The 19,661-nt window shown below is 37.8% G+C and overlaps 1 long non-coding RNA gene across 1 annotated transcript in view; it reads left to right on the top strand.

Moving 5' to 3' along the window:
• The window catches only part of LOC103279747 (uncharacterized), a 199,312-nt gene that overhangs the window by 146,381 nt on the left and 33,270 nt on the right, over window positions 1–19,661 (top strand). Inside the window, exon 4 of the long non-coding RNA XR_010002712.1 lies at window positions 3,633–3,806. This is a non-coding gene — a long non-coding RNA (uncharacterized LOC103279747). The remainder of the gene's footprint in view (window positions 1–3,632; window positions 3,807–19,661) is intronic.

The raw sequence follows: 19,661 nt of genomic DNA, 5'->3' as shown, positions 1-19,661 counted from the left end.
CTTTCTCCAGGATAACTCTTCCAGGAGTGGATTTCGCTTTCTAGGGGTAGACTTCTCTCACTTCCCATTGTCTCACCCTTCTTCTTAACTATGAGTCATATGTAAGTCAGATGTTTGGAACTCAGGGGCAGTCTACACATCATCATAGGAAAGCAGTTCAATTTGATTTCTTCGTCATTACTTTGTGTAGGACACATTTATTTGTCTTTTAAGCCATCCACAGTGTTTCTTCTTCAGCACGACATTTCAAATACGTTTATTGTCTTCCTATCAGTTTTCTTCAGTTTCCAGCTTTTGCAATCCTACATAGAAATTGGAAATAAAATAGCATGGACAATCCTGACTTTGTCATTCAATGAGATCTCTTGACAATTCAGGAGCTGGTCTATTTCCTTGATAACTGCCCTTCCAAATCCTAGCCTTTTTATTTCTTGACCTTAGTCTAGATTCTTATTAATGACTAAGCCAAGGTATGGAAAATCTTGAACAATTTCATTGTCTTCATAATTTTCTCTAAAATTATTTAAATCATCTGTGGTCATTATTTTGTTTTTTTAATGTTCAACTGTAAACCTGCTATTACACTTTCTTCCTTGACTTTATTCATCAATCAGGTTATATTGATAGGCTTTTCCTGATGCTTTATTGACATGATTTGGTCAGGCTCTGCATTATATCATTTGACTGCTTTTTTTAATCTCTCCCCAGTATTAATGCCATTCCCTTTCTTCTTAGATTTTAGTTTCCCAAATAAAACATTGTGTAATTATCTGACTCATAATGTCCCATTCTGTTCCACATTAGCTTACCCAGCCCAAGTATTATAATCATTATACGTTCAATTTCTTGATTTACAATGTCTAGATTTTCTTGATTCATGATTCTCAAATTCCATGCTATTATAATATGTGTTTTGCAACTTTGGACTGCTTGACAAGGGAGACTCTACAGTGGCATTGCTTCCAGCAGCATAGCCTTTTGCTTTAGAGGTCATGCAACCCCACCAATGTGGAGAGGAGTACCATTGGTGGGTTAATGCCCCTAACTTCCTCCCCAAAATTGAAAGCGTATAGAAAATCAGCTGGAATACCCAGAGGTAAAAACTGCAGGTAGATTTTAATTTGCTTCTAGGACATAAAATATAGTTGTATGTTTTTATGTTTCTGTCATAGCAACTTACTACTGCCACTATAAAGCAATGTGGCAATAAATGAGCATGTGCTGAGAAGATTCCTACTGAGATATAGGTGATGGGCAAAACAAGAGGTTCAGCCATCCCTTTTTGTCAAGCTTTCCATCTTTTCTCTAGTATAAGACCTAGCCCAACAATAGCCCATTGGTTTTTAGGAATGTGTTTCTCCAAGAGATCAAATAGTTTAATTTTCTCTGCACTATATGTACCATATTGTTTTCAATGACAGTATGAGGGAAAGAGAGATTTTCTTCACCCATGAAGATATTTTCATAACAGAGAGAATATTGATTGAATTATTTGTGGCTAGGCAGAGGATAGGGGCAGCCCAGGATTACAAGGTAGCTATGGTCCAATAGCCAATGCACAATGATGGCAGCAACCTCTTGGCCTTACAGAGAGTTCTTGGAAGATCCTGGGGAATGCCATTAAATATGTCACATGAGAATGAGTGCAAAAAAGGGGGTAAGGGATTGAAAAACAGGTGAACACCTACAGGGTGGGTCTTATGTGAAGGGTTGTTTCTGGATATAGATTAAATTTTAGTCTATGAAAATGTATAGTACCAATTTATTTCTGTTTGTTATTCTCAAAGGTGCTACAAGATCGCTTTGCAATTGTGACATTATTCTTAATAATGGGGAAAGACTCTGAAAATGCTTACTTGTGGTCACCGCTTTTTATCCCTTTCATTTTAGCTCATTTCCATATAGGGCTCATAAAATATATAATTATTTCCAACTAGCATTCCGCAGACAGAGATATCTTGCAGACAGACTCGGGAGCGGGGTTGTAACAGATTAATATAACCTTTACTGATCAGGCACAGGGGGAAGCATAACTCATACTGCCTAAGAGCTAAATTTGCATTAACGACAGCACTGTCATCTATCACAGCTTTTATAGAATCTGTGGTGAAATGCATGCCATTATGAAGGCATAGAAGTTGAAGGAAGGTCATGAGGATTGACCTGTCCCCCTGAGAACCCCTTCAGCAGACATCAAGTTGCATACTTCTCCTCTGCAGTTGTGGTCACAGGACACAGCAGGTAGCATTCAATAGAAGCTACTAATTTATGTGGGACAGTCATAGTGCTGCATTGATGGCATGGTGTAAATGAGCCTGCAAGCTGACATTTGAATTCTGAACCATATCTCTATTACTGTAAGAGGCATAGTGAAAAATCTCAATGGTTGTACACTCTTCCCTCTGACATCACCAAGTAGATACTCTTAGTACTTTCACTACACTGACACTAACCTGGAGTCACTCACAGGTGGGAGGGAAACCTGTCCCCAATCTGGTGATCACAATATCAGAAAAAGAGGTTAGCTCTTCCTGCTTAATTGCTTGAGTAAGAGCAAATGTTCATAGCTCTGCAGCAGAGGAACTGACAATAGGTTATAGCTGGATTGGACAGGGTAGGCTATTTCTAAGTCCCAGTGGATTGTGATGCTATTGTACAAGTGTATGTGTGTATCCTCATATGTGATTCTGCATGAGTCTTCATCTCCTGTAAAACTCACCTTTTTCTATAAAAGAAATATTATTGCTGTTTTTAGGGAGAGATAATTTATTTTAGTCTCAAGTGCGCACCACTGCCCTCCCTTATCTGTAGTACACTCATTTTAAAATATCAGCAATTAATATTGTTTGCCTGTTTAGTTCTGTGATCCCCCTCCAGCCCAAGTTGTTTTGGTTTAAATCAAGTGAGGGGTGCCTGTGGCTTTGTAAATGTTGTTGCACTGCACCTCCCATTGGACATAGCCAGCACAGCTAAAGGGAGGTTTATGGGGAATATTTGCCTAGTCACAAGGCCTTCACGTTTTGTAATCATTTTAAGAAAACAAGATATACATTTTAAACAACATAAATATGCAATGTAATATCTTTGGAAACCACTTTGAGTCCCCCATCCCGGGTGAGAAAAGCGGTATACAAGTGAAGTAAATAAACATATGTTCGTTGGTCCTAATACTGTTCTTTGAAACAGATAAATGTTTTATCATGTGTAATGGTTTTTATGGTAGCTGCATTGCTGTCTTATTTTGATTTCTTGGAAGGCATCATTAAGTAAGTAAGTAAGTAAACAAGCAAGCAAATAAATAAATTCATCAAATGTCCTACACTTCTTATCTCACACTGAGACAGATCTATAAATAGTAGTGCTGTCATCTAAGTAAATTTTAGCTAGTTAGTTGTATACTTTGAACTGAATAATTTATTAACTAATATAATAGCTTCCAAGGTATTGGGTTGGAGATAAAAGCCACTGAAATAAATTTAATTGAATGTGAGATGGTTATGGTTAAATGAACTTCCATTGATTTCAATAAGTACATTTCTAAAGCATCTTGGATTTAAATTCAACTGTTAATTCCAACTAGAGTAAGCATATTGAGTAAATGGGTCTTTCATATATGTTGATGTATCTTTCAGTGATTAATCCAATGGTCCTATGACCTTATCCCATATTTGGGAGGAAATGTCAAAGGATGCTTCTACCCTGGTTGTGGGCGTGGCCTCCACCAGAAGTCACATGATGTCATATGATAGCTGACATGGGTCTCTGTCCCCAAAGAAGGCTTGAAGTGTCCTAGGATGCTTGTTTTGGTAAGTGTGATGAGATCCTTATTTTAGTTGAGATTAATGACTGGATTTAAATTTTAATCTGAATGGAGCTCCCACTTATTACCTGATGTATGTAATTGTACAATACCACCTCAATGAGCCATCTATTTAGAGAAAAAGTTCTAAATGATCAAACATGTTTTAAAATGTTAAGAAACCCTGATAAGAAGAATCCCGAGTTGATGAGCATCTTCACAGATTTTGTGCAAAATTTCCAGATGGTATTTTGTGTGCAAAAAAAGCATTCTCTGCATAGAATATTCTGTGCAGAAACTCCTGTATGACCTTATCTGTAGAACCAAAATTGGTCTCATTTATCTGTGATTTCACTTATTTACCTATTCATGTAAGACTTCCTGTACATGCTATACCCCCTTCTTAATACCTCAGTTGTCCATCCCATTGAAAATAATAGGGTTTGTTATTTTCTGCAATTTCATGTACCTACAGAAAGTCTGAAAATGTATCCTCCATGGATATGAGATTATGCTACTACAACTGGGGATTTATCCCATGTAAAATGTGCACTTGATTGATTTGAATGCAAAATATTTTCTGTGTCAGAAATAGCATTTTAAGAAAAGAGAATTTTAAAAAGAAAATAATTAAATCCTAGATATGGAGAAGTGAATAGAGAATACTTTTCCTAATATAATGTCAGTAATTTTGAATGGTAAAGCACCTCATATTAATTTTGTTGCCTGGTAATCAGGTTATCTTTTTAGTTGGTTAAGCGGTTGCTTATGTGAATTATCCATTGTACCTTACATTTTGCGATTCTCTTTTCAATTTCAAATTGCATATTTAAATGCATATATTAATATATTTTAACTGGTTCATGGAGAAAATCTCAGTACTCACATATTCATAGTTATCCGTGAAAATAAATACATGAGTCTACTTTGTGTACCTGTTAGCTCTACAACCTCATCATTGTGGTTTCCCAAATAGCTTAAAAGAGAACAGATCCAATAGTTTCGGATCTATTTTGGACACTTTTCACAAAATCCATGTGGGGAAAAATGATGTGTGAAAAAATCCAAAGCAAGCGTGTAAAACCACAGTGAGACCTTGGATGTGTGGATGTTTAAATGATTACAGGCCCAAGTGTGAGTCATTACAAGTGTGTGTGTGGTCCTTCAAGCCGCCTGTTGACTTATGCATTTCACAGAGTTTTCTAACATCCTCATCAGATAGGCCAAAATTCAACGGCATGCAACAGTTCCTCTTCAGTCTTGCCATGGAGCCCCCTGGCTCCCATCCCACGATGTACAGCTTTTTCTGTTGGGGCTCTGTAACAAAAATGAAGAAGAACCAGTGTATGCTGCAGGCTTCCTGTGTTGCATTAGCAACAATGGGGAGAAGCTGGGTGGTTGACACTTCGCCCGTGGGATGGGATTATGGGTAAGTCAGACAATGCAGGGCATGGGGTGTTGGGTTCTCCATGCAGGGCACTGCCATATTCGGCACGATCCATGGAGATTCTGGCAGAAAATGTGATGAGATCTTATGTCAAGGAATGCTCCAAATTGGTTTTGCCAGTTATGCCATTATGTGTCTCTGCACCAGCATACAATGGTTCCATAGGAAAAAGCAATTCTCCTCAAAAATTCTGAAACTATTGTTTTCCTTCTTAAAAGACAAACTGAATTGATTTATCCTTTTCCAGCATGTTTAATGTATCTGTAACAAAACCCTTATATAACAGAAAGGGAGGGTGTAGCACATTATATATTGCTGTTGCTGCCTTTGATATGTGGTGAAAATAATTCTTTCCCCATGTGGGCTGAAAGGAAATGCTCCTTACATGGAAGATGCACATATTTTACAGGTGTCCCAATTTGGCAGGACTAACTGAGTAATTCTCTGCCACCCCATTTTTCCAGTTCCTTTAAAATGCTTTTTTTGTTTGTTGCTTTTGATTCTCCTTTGTCTTCAGCTTACTTCAGTTGCTGACAACTGGGTTCAACATACACATGTGGTTGCAGTGAACTCTACAGGGGAGAAAGAAGTATAGAGGAAGGGTTTGAATCTTGTCCATCCCTGTAGCTTCAGACAAAAACAAACTGCTGCAGCCTTTTCTAGTTTGTCCATTTTTTCTCATTAATAACGTTTGTCATCCTGATAATATTATGATGTTGCTTGGCCAAACATCCCAATTTTCATCCAAAAATATTTGCTGATATGGGGTGTCTCCTTCAGAAACAGAAGTGTGAGAGTTCCTGAACAAGTTAATTTAGATGCCTTACTCTATGCCTAGATCCTTCTGTATTCAAATTATCTGGGCATAATCTTGTATTTGGCCAATCAGAGCCCTGACCAGAATGGGCACCGAGCCAAGAAGCCCTCTTTGTATCCACAAAGTAGCCAGCAATCATTAGCAATAACAAATAATTTTATTGATTTAGCACAGAGATATAACAAAAGTATTACAATGCAAAAAGGCATGATGAAAATTCCACAGTAAGTAAAAGCACATCATAACCCATATTTAGCTTATTAAAACCATATATTAAAGCAATAAAGGAACGATGGCAGCACATTATAAACTTGACTTAGCATTAGGAAAAAGGGATTTATCAGATTTGCAGACAAACTGTGTTGCAGGCCAGATAGAGAAGTAACTCAACTTAGGTATCTTTTTCAATATTTCACATGATAAAGAGAGAGAGAGAGAGAGAGAGAGAGAGAGAGAGAGAGAGAGAGAGAGTTTTTGCGTAATATTTCCAAAGATACCCCCAACCACTAGCACTTCTTTCTATAGAAGGAGACTAAAAGGAGGCAGACAAGGAGTGAGGGAGGCAGGTGGGTGAGTGTAGTGGGAAGGTGGTGGTGAATGAATTAGGTGAGAAAAAGGGAAAGGGGGCTAGTGTGCAAGGGATATGGTGATGATGTTAGTGGTAGTGATGAATGTGATGATGGTGGTGATGAGGTTATTGGGCTTCTCCAGTCTCCGGCAAGAGAGAGTTTAAGCCATGCATTCCCATTTCTGCCAAATAAGGTTGGGAGGAACATTATGTCAAACAAAGCATCTCTAATTCCTTTCCACATACTCTCAGTTGTAAGAGGAACCTTCCATGCTAGCATTGAATTGACTCAGGATTTTAGTCTGAATTTTAAAGGAGTTATCCAAGGTGTCAAACTGACTTTGGGGTAGAGATCATACTAACATATTAAGTGAAATGTATTTTTTTTATTTAATGTATTTCTGTATCACATCCCTAAACAAAGGCAATGAAAACCAATTCTGAAAATTGTTAAAGTACTTTTTAAACCCCTAAAAGCAGTCTAAAAATAAACTTAGAATCTTGTTTTGAAAAAGTTAAAACAGAAATTTCAAATACTGAATGCCATGTGGAACAGCATAGTTTTAGTTACTTGCCAGAACCTTAAAAGAAATGGGGATAGCCTAACTTCATTGGACAGGGTGTTCCACAGAAGAGATGCTGCTATAGAGAAATTCTTGTTACTTGTGCCCGTTAACTTAACTTCATGAGGTGTTGGAACATGCAACTGGATCGCCTCCGAAGGTCTCAAATTTCTGGCAGGTGCATATGGGAGGAGGTGATAATTCAGATTTCCTGGTTCCAAATAACATTTGGTCAAAATTAGTACCGTCAGCACCTTAAATTGAACACAGAAGCCCGTGTTGCTCTTGCAAGACTGGTGCTATATCATATAAAATGCCTCTGAAATACCAAGGAAGACCCATAGAAACTCCCCCCACCCATTCAATTCCTAGTGTAGCTCATCCACTAAGGTGAGCAAGGCTTCATCTACACTGCTATCTATTCTAGTTTCTGAATGCAGATTAGCTGCATTGAACTGGATTATATGGCAGTGTAGACTCCTATAAATCAATGTTGGCAGTGCACATCGGTATGTTTGTAGCTACTGTGGTCTTGTGTAGTCTTTGAATGGCATTATAGGGTCAATGTAGAAGTAACCTTAGTCTGATTTCAGAAATCAGACCAGGAAAAAATATTGGTAATAGTATGAAATAAAACCAAGTTCTGAAGAATGCATTGCTAATGGTTGCCAGCATATTTCACAGTCAGACAAGATCTAACTTTTGTTTGTGTAAGCTTCAGAATTACTTTTAAATATTTCATTGGCAAATTACTTTAGGCTAGAGAGGTCCCATGAGGTTTGTAATTACTCCAATTACAATGCAGATGGTAGGAAATTTTGTACATATACAGAGAGACTGTCAAACATGAAAAGGCAGTGAGAAAACACAAGCAAAAACATCTTCAAAGAAGGATTGGAAACACTTTCCCATTTTTTGTACCAGAGGCAATTTTACTAACATCATTTGAACACATAGTAAATGGAAAGCATTAGTAAATTGTCTGTAAATAGCTTTTTCAGCTGGAGTGCAGGACAAAAATGTTTTAAATAAATAATAATAAAGTTGGCAAAGAATTGGAAATAGTGAACCATATCCCAGGGCCAAACAAGTAAAAATAATCATAAAATCAAATAACTAAAAAGCTACAAATGGTATCAATTATTAATTAGGAACTTATGTACCTTGCAAGTTTTGGTTCAGAAGGCAGAATACTTATGGGGTTATCAATTTAATTCCCAGACAGAGTAAAGTATTCTAAAATAAATTTAGGTGAAATGAAAGACATCACATATTTGAATGAACTGATATATTCAAATATTACAAAAATAACAACTTCCCCTTTTCTGAAGATATTTCAAGATCTTTTTGTTCTTTTAATGAGAAATAATAATATTTTTATGTATTAAAATCTATATTTTAATACACATTGAAATAAAACTCAGAAAAAACTAGTTTTGCTTCATTCGCTCCCTGGTTCACTTAGTCAAGCCTGGAAAAGTTACTTCTTTGAACTATAGCTCTCCAAATTCCCCTTCTAGTTTTGGTCATGGTGGCCATTGGATTCTAAAAAGGGGTAATTTTAAGTAATATCTTTTCCAAACTCTGGCCAAACCCTGCTTAATCCCACACAAAATTATGGTTTCATGGTATCAAGTTTTTACCTAGTGGAAATTCTCATTTTTTAAAAAAACTGCCTTTAGTAGAAACCCCATATAATGGTATTAATCTCCCTTGAGAAATTGGGTACATGGGAGCAGGTGAGTTACATTTCTGTTTTTGGTGTTCTAACATCTTGTCCATTCTTTTTTCCCTGTGTTTTCATGTTTGCTTACTCAGTGACTGACCCTTATGCTCTGTACCTGCAACTTTCCAGAATATAAATATGGGAACCAGGATCTTCGGGGACCAAGAGCAATTTAAAAATGCTGAAAATCAAGGTGACTCAAAAGAAGCAAATGAAGGAGAAAATATTAATAGCAGATTATAAACATCCTAAGTAGAAGTGCTTTTTAAAAAAGACAGTAAAGGAATAATCATTTGGTGTTTTACCTTTGAGCCTCAGTTATACTCAAGGAGACATAACTTGGAGGGACTTGGAGGGACTCACCCCTGGGGGGACTTAAAGCGGTGCAAATCAAATAAATGGCATAAATTCAATGTCTCACATATAAGAAAACAGTACACCACAAGTTTAAAATAATGACATATAACTAAAGATTAAACCATTAAAACTATAAAACTTCAGACCTAGACCTAAAACATATTAGACACTTAGACATTGCACTGATCCCAAGGCTGGCATCTATCTGTTTTGATGTTATTATCACTCACCAAATGCTTGTTTATATAACCAAGTTTTAAGTTGTTTTCTAAACACAAGGAAGGAGTGGGCCTATTTAAGATCACCTGGAGAGGGAGTTCCACAGCTGAGGGGCCCTCACTGAGAAGGCCCTGTCTCTCATCCCTACCAATTGCAACTGCAATGGTGGTGGGACAGAGAGCAGGACCTCTCCAGCTGATCTTAGTGCTCTAACTGGCTCATAAAGAGAGATACATTCAGATAGGTAAGCTGGACTGGAACTGTTTAGGGATTTATAGGTTAAAGCCATCACTTTGAATTGTGCTCAGTAGCAGACTGGCAGCAAGTGGAGCTGATGCAACAGGCAGGTTGTATGCTCCTGGCTGCTACCTATTGAACTACTTAAAGCCTTCAAAGGCAACCCCACATAGAGCGCATTGCAGTAGTCTATTTGAGATGTAACAAGAGTGTGGACCACCGTGGCCAAGTCTGACTTCCCAAGGTATTACTAGAATGTGACTGGCAGGTTACACCAATGTGACAGATTTCTATATGAAGGGAGCCTCAAGTAGTCCACAAGAAGATGACCTATCTCATCCTGGGCATAGGGTACAATGACCATTTCTATTACCATCAATAAATATCTAATGAGATATAGTCGGCCCTCCACATTTGTGGGTTTAACTTTTGTGAGCTTTGATTAATATGGATTTTTTTACCCCCCCCCCCCCCCAAAACCAGGTAATCCACTATGACTCTATAGTCAACCTCCACCCAGAATTTTATTATAGAGTTGCCCTGGAGAACCTACAGATTCCTAAAGAGGTGTTCTTTCAGGTTAAAAAAGTATTTTTACATCCACTTTCTTGTATGTGTGCGTGATCATATATCCCTCACCCCAGTGAATGTGGAAGGCTGACTTTGTAGAATCTCTTGCAGAACCTTGCATTTTCTGATTTTCTCTAAAAGCTCTACTTCTTCATTCTTGTATTGATAAAGAAAAATAAAAATTGTCATCTCTATTTCTTCCTCCTCCTAAAAAAATCTATTCAGAGGGTTTTTATGTTACAAACACTCTGCTCCTGATTTAGCATTGAACTGATTGTTCCTGGCTGGCATGCAAATTTACCTCCAATTGATGTCACAATCCCCTCCTGGAGATGGGTTTTTGATTGTCCCATGCAGTATTCTGCACTTGCCTGGCTTCTTTTCACTTTATGTCCCCTCTAAGCAACATTGCTGGCAAGAACAGACAGTGAGGAGAAGCATACAAATAAGGAGGCAGTACTGGCAAAATAGGACACTGGATGACACAGAAGTGATATGGCACGTATCTAGGAGTAGCCAGACTAGTGGAACAAAACAGCGAGAAAGCAAGATGTATGCCCTAGTTTACCTTTCTTTGAGGTTTGTACAAAAAACAATTATTATTTCCTTCTTAGCTCCTAGTTATCATTCATTGAATCTTATTTACCATCCACCCTTCTATATCCCAAGAGGTTTAACAGCACATTTGCAATAACAGAGGTGTCAGTCTTCAAGAAAACATAAGCAAACAACACAATTAAAGTAAGTCAGGAGTGCTTCAAGCATTATATCTTTATCGGGATCACATTATACACTCAAGCATTTTGAATTCCCACTTAAGGGTTATTTGTGGTCATATTTTTCATGTACAGACAACATGGGTACCTGCAGGTGAAAGAAAACTCATAAATACATGTTGGATCAAAAGTGGTGACTTCTGTTGCCCGTATCAATAGGGTGGTGCAGCCCCTCCAGTTTTTAGTCCAGATGTTAAAGGAGCCAATCAATGTGCTGAACCCAATCTCCAATAGGTTCAGCACTTCCGATAGCTCCCTTAAAGTTCAGGTTAAAACCTGAGTGGAATGACTACCACTACCGATATAGATATATTATTAAAAGAAACATTCTCATTTAAAAACTTATTACAATATATAGTTCAGAAGAAAGCATAAACCACAACAAAAAAGTTTGTTGCTACTTATATCACAGTGGCAGAGTGTTCACACTTTAGTTGAAGATAGTTACTGCTTCTTCCATGGTTGATCCCATGTGAATCCAAGCCTGGTAGCATTCATGTCATTTCCTAATATATAGGTGGATCACAGGATCACAAACTATCTACACTCTAATGGAAGTCCTTTGCTAATGTGGTATTGCATCATTTTCTCACCCACATAAAAAAGATGGGGAATACAGTAGAGTCTCACTTATCCAACCTTTGCTTATCCAGTGTTCTGTATTATCCAACGCAGTTTGCCTTTTAGCAGTCAATGTTTTTGTTAATGTTTTCAATACATTGCAGTGTTTTGGTGTTAAATTTGTAAATACATTTTTCATTACAGAGTCCCCTGATGGGTGAGAAGGGCGGGGTAGAAATGATGTAATAAATAAAAGAAACTCAATGAGCTCTCCTTGCAAATCAATACTTTCCAAAGTAGATTTGGGACAGCTCTTACCTTTACAACATGTGATCTTTGAAGTGGTGGGATGGTGTTCTTTAAATCCCCTGTGGTCCTAAAAACTGCCTCAGGAGCTTGGGAAATCTGCCAGGATAGCATGCTAACTAGCACTGTACAGGTGATAGAGGCAGTAAAGATTATATTCCTCATTGAATCTTCTGTTCTTAGAAGAAAAACTCTGGATTTAATTTTATGAGTGACATGTATGTATCTTAGGTTTGTCCTCCTGAGAAATACTCAAGAATTTAGATGCTCTCTTAGGAGCTCTGATTGTTTGCTTACCTAGATAACTGCTAGAGGTGATAAAGAGACCACTGCAGGTGGTAGAGTCTACATGGGAGGATTTGTAATGTTGCCCTAGCAGGCATTCTTGATGGAGAACTACAGTCTATTGCAGGAGCAGCCTGTCATCCAAGCAAAAGGTGGGGAGATGTGTGAACTCACTTTGAGATGTTGGGCTGAGATGGCAGCCCTACTCAAACAATCAGGCACTAATGTACTGTTCAGAACAGAGGTAGAGGAAACCTAGGATTATGCACCATGGGTGGATGATACAATAGATTTATACAGTTCATTTTATCATTATAGCTGTGTGCATTCTAAGGGATGATTGTGTTCATTTGTTTGTTTGTTCTTTTGCTTCACTTGTTATTATCCACAAAAAACTTTGTGATAGGTTCACATTAAAGTAACCATAAGGCAGACATGACTTGTAGGCACACAACAACAACACATTTATCCTGGCCTTAAAATATAGTATGTATCCTAGGAAAGGTGAAGATGTTAGTGGTGCATTGCCATCTGATTGTCCATTGCAAATGCCTCATATTTACATCTGTCTACATTAGTTCCTGACTCTGTTCACCCTTTCACCATTGATCTCTGTGATGTTACTCCTAGATTATGCTCCTGCGATGTTTGTAACTGTGCCTGTATCTATAGGGATACAGTGATATTCCATGAAAAACACTTCCCATAGGACATATAGACCCAAGATGAGCTGTGAGTGCCTTTCCCTTCCTCCGTTCGGAAATTACCATTTACAAGGGCACCCTGTCAAAAAGAAGGAAAGTGTTGATACTGATGTGAACGTTACATTTCAGAAGAACTGAAAATCTCAGCCAGTATTGAGACACACTCTGCTATAAGCTGTTAGACTTTTGCTGTCGGAATGCAGCCTTTAATAATCATATACATATTCAGTAAGCATAGCCTTGCAGTTCACATCATAGTCAATCTGTATACATGTTCAGCACTACAGCAACTTGCTACAGCTAAAATGCAAATCATAAGCTACATTCACCATTAGATAGATGTCTCCTGCAGTGTTTTGCATTTTTGCTGTAGTACTCACCTAAGAAAATCTATATTTGTACATGGGGGTAATGGGGGGGGGGAGTACAATAAGACTTGTAGACTGATAAAGACTTAAAAAATGCTTTCTTAATGTGAACGAATGGTTTGTTTCTTTTTTATTTGTAAACAATCAGTGCTTCTTCAGCTATCCAGGAATCAACACTATAGTTTTTGCCCATGGTCTACAGAAGCCTCTTGCTTTTCTGGAAATTTGCCATTGACTGGAAGTTATCAGCCATCTTGTAGATGATTTTCTATAGAAGCTTCTGATGATTTTCCATATGACATTCTGGGATTGATTTGATTTCCTGCACACATTAATAATAATAATAATAATAATAATAATAATAATAATAATAATAAGATTTTCCATATGACATTCTGGGATTGATTTGATTTCCTGCACACATTAATAATAGTTATCATCATCATCATTATCATCATCATCATCATCATCATCATCATCTTTGTATGTATACCACCCTATCTCCCCAAAGGGACTCAGGGCAGTTTCCAACATGTAGGCAAACATTCAATTGCTGGAAAGAAACCATACAGACAATACAATGAAATAGACACATTCAGCAATGTAATACAACATATTTACCTTAACAACCAAAATATCATCCTAAAATAACAAATATCTGTTAAAATAAACTAAATGTAAAAATAAAATATTTAAAAAACCCTTTTCATTGTAGCTCCATTAGTAAAAGGTTCACAAACCAATGGCCAGGATTACAAGATGAACATGGCCAACTATAAAAAGGCTGGGCCAGGGATAGTGCAACAACGTATCATAGGCCGGAGAAGTGGATAAAGTGCAGGACAGAGTGCTATCTGCTTAGCTAGGGACTGGGTCTAGGGACTAATCATTCTTGAAAATTTGCTAGAACATCCAGGTTTTCAAGTCCTTATGAAAGGAGGACAGTGTGGGAGCTTGCCTAATTTCCCTGCGGAGGGTGTTACAGAGTCGTGGGGACACCACTGAGAAGGCTCTCTCTCTCGTTGCCACCAGCCGTGCTTGTGACAGTGGTGGAAGTGAGAGGGGAGCTTCCCCAGCAGAAAAACTACAGCCCATGCTGGTTCATAGGTGGAGATTTGATCCTGAAGGTAGGTAGGGCCCAAATCATTTAGGGTTTTATAAGTCAAAACCTGCACCTTGACCAGAAACCTATAATTCCCTATATAATTCCCTATATAATTCCCTATAATTATGTTCCCTATAATTAGCTCCAGTTAGAAGCCTGGCTGCTGACCTTTGTACCAGTTTCAGTTTCCAGACTGTCTTCAAAGGCAGCCTCACGTAGAGTGCATTGCTATAATCCAATCTAGATGTCACCAAGGCATGGATCACCATGCCAAGTCCGGCTTCTTGAGGTATGGTCACAGCTGGCACACACGCTTTAACTGTGTAAAGGCCCTCCCAGCCAGCACTGACACTTGGACATCAAGAATCAGTGCTGAATCCAAGAGGACCCCCAGACTGCAGACCTGGGTCCTCAGGGGGAATGTAACCCTGTCAAACACAGGTTGCCACCCAATACCCCAATCAGCCTCATGACTGACCAGGAGGACCTCTGTCTTGTCTGGATTAAGCTTCAACTTGTTAGCACTCATCCAATCTATCGCAGCTGCCAGGAACTGATTCAGGATCTGGAAGGCTTCCTTGGAATTTGATTGAAAGGAGTAGTAGAGTTGAGTGTCACCTGTGTACAGATGGCACCAAACTCCAAAACTCTGGATGACCTCACCCAACTGTTTAATGTAAGCGTTAAAAAGCATGGGTTAATGGTCAGGGGTCCGAGCAGGGTCCCCCAGCTTCACCAACTGGGCACAATCCTAATACCATATCATAATATTAATTATGTATTCTATATTACATATAATATTACTAATAATATTACAGTATAATGGTATAGTTCAGTATAGTAATATATAATGCTAATATTGTGCTATGCTAATAATATAATGTATTGTATGTACATATAATTTGTAAGCCACTCTGAGTCCCCTTTGGGGTGAGAAGGGTATGATACAAATGTAGTAAATAAATGCAGTAAATAAATAAATAATAAATAAATAAATTTTAGACTTAGGCTCGCCCAAAGTCTGAAATGACTTGAAGGCACACAACAACAACAACAACAACCCTAATTAACTTGACTATCTCATTGGCCAGAAGCAGGACCACACTTCCCATTGAAATCCTGATAAATGTATGTTGGTTAAAATTGTTTTTATTTTTAAATAATGTATTGTTCTTTCGTTGTTGTTGTTGTTGTTGTTGTTGTTGTTGTTGTTTTTGCACTACAAATAAGACTTGTGCAGTGTGCATCGGAATTTGTTTGTATTTTATTTTCAAATGATAATCCGGCCCCTCAACAGTCTGAAGGATTGTGGACCGGCCCTCAGCTTTAAAAGTTTGAGGACCCCTGCTCTAGAACATCAGTTTCATGTTCTAAACAAGTATCATGCATAGGCCGCTCAATTAGGTCATAGTACCTCTGTACTTTGCAACAGAAGCTCAGCTCAGAGTGTCTTGAGCCATTGCTTCCAGAGTAAAAAATAAAAGTATTATTTCAATAAGCCCTGTTCCTAAGATTTATTCATTTATGTGAATCATTTATTCATTGTGAATTGTGCATAGTTTCAGTGCTTGTTGTTTCATTTTAAATGGAAAGACAGGATGTTATTTTTTCAAATAAATAAATAAATACATAGATGAAAATACAGTTACCATTTCCATGTGCACCAGTTTTGAGTTTGAATGGGAGAAATGCCACCATTAGTACCAGAGCTTTCAAGACACATGTTTTGAAAGACTGTATTCCCTCACTACTTCGCTTTTCGTGACATTGCTATTTTGTGTTTTTTTTAATAAACACTAAAATAATAGTATAAATGATAAAATAATATTATAAATCCCTCTTTCTACTTCCTTCCTAAAGAGAAGCCTAAGGAAGGAAGGAAGGAAGGAAGGAGAAGCCGAAGGGAGAGAAAAGGAGGCAGCTTTGTTTTCATCTCACAAGGCATGTGTGTGCTTGAGAGGCAAGGACAGGACAGAGATGCTACTTGCCAGTAAGATTGTAAACAAAACAAATATAGCATCCCTACTTTGTGGATTTTCATTTTTCGCGGGTGGTCCTGGAACGTAACTCCCACAATATGTGAGGGAACACTGTACTATATAATTAGTTTTGCTTGGTAGCAGCTGGTGGCTTCCATGTGAATAGTGAATTTACTCCAAGTTTTAGTACAGCTTTTAAAGTAACTGTCTAAAGTGCTGAACCCTGTCTCCTTATTAGGCTCAGCACATTGGCTAGCTTTTTAAAAGTTTAGACTAAAACTCAATGAATTTACTGCCCACCTTCCACTGTTTGTAATGAGAATAAACACAAAAGGGCCTTGTTTCCCCCTACAACAGTGGTTCACAACTTGTAGGTCTCCAAATGTTTCGGCCTTCAACTCCCAGAAATCCTAACAGCTGGTAAACTGGCTGGGATTGCTGGGAGTTGTAGACAAAAACACCTGTGGACCCACAGGTTGAGAATCACTGCCCTACAATGAGTCTATCCCTTTCCTTGCTATTCTTGCTTTGTTCTTTTTGAGAATTAAAATTTCCATTATTTTTTTCTTTAAGAAAATTAAATTCCAAGCTCTGAAGGACAAGCATGGCTTCTTTTAGAGATATCCTGCTGAGCTTCCTTGAAACACAAATGTTATGATTTCCCAGAGTGATCTAATGCTAAAGCTATATGGTGTTCTAATGTTATAGCTCAATATGTTTCTAGAAATTATAACGTAAATACTTCCAGGAAGCTTTTTGGAGCCCTTGTCACATTTGTTTAGCAAGTGTGGGATTTTGGCTTTGAAAAAGACAAGGGAATTTTGGTTAAAATAGGAGGAAGGAAAGAATCATTTGTTGACAGGGAGGAGAGGAGGATTCAGTGTCCATTTCATCCATTTGTGTATATGTATGTTGGGAATCTTTCTCAGTTAAAAGAAAATCTGGAGGGATTTTAACATTATTGTGTTAATAATGCATAACAGAATGACTTAGTCCTCCAGGTGCAGGAATGGTAATGGGGAATATCTGGTGCCCAAAGTAAATGAGTAATGTGGCAAAGTTCTTTATAAATAGCATTCAATTTATGAGCACCACCAAACTAAGGCATCATTTCACATATTGATTCAGCAATGCTAGAAACTTCAAGTGATGTGAGTGAGATGTGTGTGAGAAAGTGAATGAATAGTGATAACTTTAAGACAGAGGCATTTTCATATCAATGGTTACCACTCAATACTTCTATCATCATGAAATCATAGAGCTGGAAGTAATCACAAGCGCCATCCAGTCCAATGGATTCTCTGTTCTGTCATGCAGGAAAATACAATTGAAACATTCCTGACAGAGGCCATAGAATCTGTTTAAAAATCTCTAAAGAAGGAGACTGCACCACACTACAAGGCAGCATATTCTACTGTCAAACAGCTTTTACTATTAGGAGGTTCTTCCTAATGTTTAGGTGAAATCTATTATCCTGCAGTTTGAAACCATTGCTCTACCTCCCAGGGCTCAGTTTCTTTGTGGTGATTTCAGAGTAGAAATGCTGGACCTAGAAGCCTCAGAGGTATACACAGTCTACTTAATCCAAAGTTGCAGTAGAGTGAAGTCTACATGATCATGCCAAAAGTGATTTGCCCTGGTTGGATCATCACTTTACCTTTGTTGTTATCATTGCTGCTGCTGGACAGCCACAGGCCTCCCGGAGAGCTCCTGGCCTTTGCGGGTGCCCAATGCTGAGGTGCCTACATGTCCAGATAGACGGCAGGGTAGTCATTCTTACTGGTCACAGAGGCTCCACTGCTGGTGTTAGCATGGTCTGTGAACTACAGCTTGAAACTCTTCTGAAGCTCTGAGACTATCTACAATGGTAACATGGCTCTCATTCTTTTTTCCCCTCTGCACTGATGAGCACATGAACAAGGGTATGGCAGCGGTGGCTCATATGGACAGCAGGCAGAGTTGCATCAGATCTGTACAGTCCACATTGTTCCCTAAGTGCAGGGCTCCTTCAGATTTTTCCCCAAACTCCAGAGAATTCCCTGACTTTTGTCAATACATGGTTAAACTGATTTAATCCTGTTTACTCTGCACTGAGAATCAACAGTCCCTGGGTGTTGTGTAGATCTTCAGGAGTGACAATGGTATTATATGTCATTATTTAAGCAAGAAATTAACAAATAATTTCAGCATTAGAACAAACAGAAAAGGCAGTGGAAAAGTAAGGAGTTAATAAAGCAGTCATTTGCAAAGTTTCTGCATTATTTATTACATATTTTTGACTTCAGAACCTTGTCACAATTCATTTACTTACATTTCTGTAAAGCAGAGAGTCACAAGAGCCTTTTGTAGTATATAAGAAAATAGAAGTCTTTTCACGCATCTCAATTTTATCCACACTGAGGGTCATATATTCAACCTTGAATTTAATGCTAAGTCAATTTCCAACTCCCTTCAGCCATTCTGATTTTATAGTAGGTAGTGCCAAAGAATTATAGGCAGACCTGGCATGGGTATGCTTGTAATACCTTTCCTGTATGGACCCGGGGTTGAGCAGATTTCTTTCCTTGATATTCACATTTTGGTTTTCACCCTGTAAGATTTATTTATTTATTTATTATTTGCTTCATTATTATCTCATGGGGGACTCAGAGCAGTGTACAATCTAGGCAAAGATTCAGTGCTTCATTATAAACAAACAAACAAAAACATATAAAATCACTAAAATCAATAAACATATAAATGCACATTAAAACCCCTAAAACATATTAAAATAGAATAATTGGAGAATGTATGTGTTCCTTTCGTAAAGCTATTATCCTCCAACTACTGCACTGCAATTCCTATCTTTCCTCTTCTACACTTAATGTTTTAAAAATTCACTGGGAAGGAACCACAATGTGCTTGCACATTGTGATTCAGCATGCAATACACATAATATAGGATGTCTGAACTTAAATGTGTTTTAACTTAAAACTAGGGAGTTCTTTTTCAAACACCCTGTATTTTGTATGCTGACTTATTGCATCATCTGCACAGTTAAAATGAATAGCTGGCATCCTGTTGGTATCTTATGCATACTTCAGTTCCCTTATTTGTTTGTTTGCATGTTTTGGCTAATGTGTAACTTATTTTATGTTTTTAAAGTATTTAATGTAATTTTAACTTACTTTAAAAATATTTTTATGTTTAATTATATTTCAATATTTTAATATTTATATTTTGTCAGTTTTAAATTGCTTTGTTTTTAAGACTGAGCTGTTTGGATCTTTATAAA

Source organism: Anolis carolinensis, chromosome 2 (genome assembly GCF_035594765.1).
Source record: "Anolis carolinensis isolate JA03-04 chromosome 2, rAnoCar3.1.pri, whole genome shotgun sequence".
Classification (NCBI taxonomy): domain Eukaryota; kingdom Metazoa; phylum Chordata; class Lepidosauria; order Squamata; family Dactyloidae; genus Anolis; species Anolis carolinensis.
Note: the sequence above shows the minus strand (reverse complement) of the source record. Positions and strands in the feature narration are given on the sequence as shown.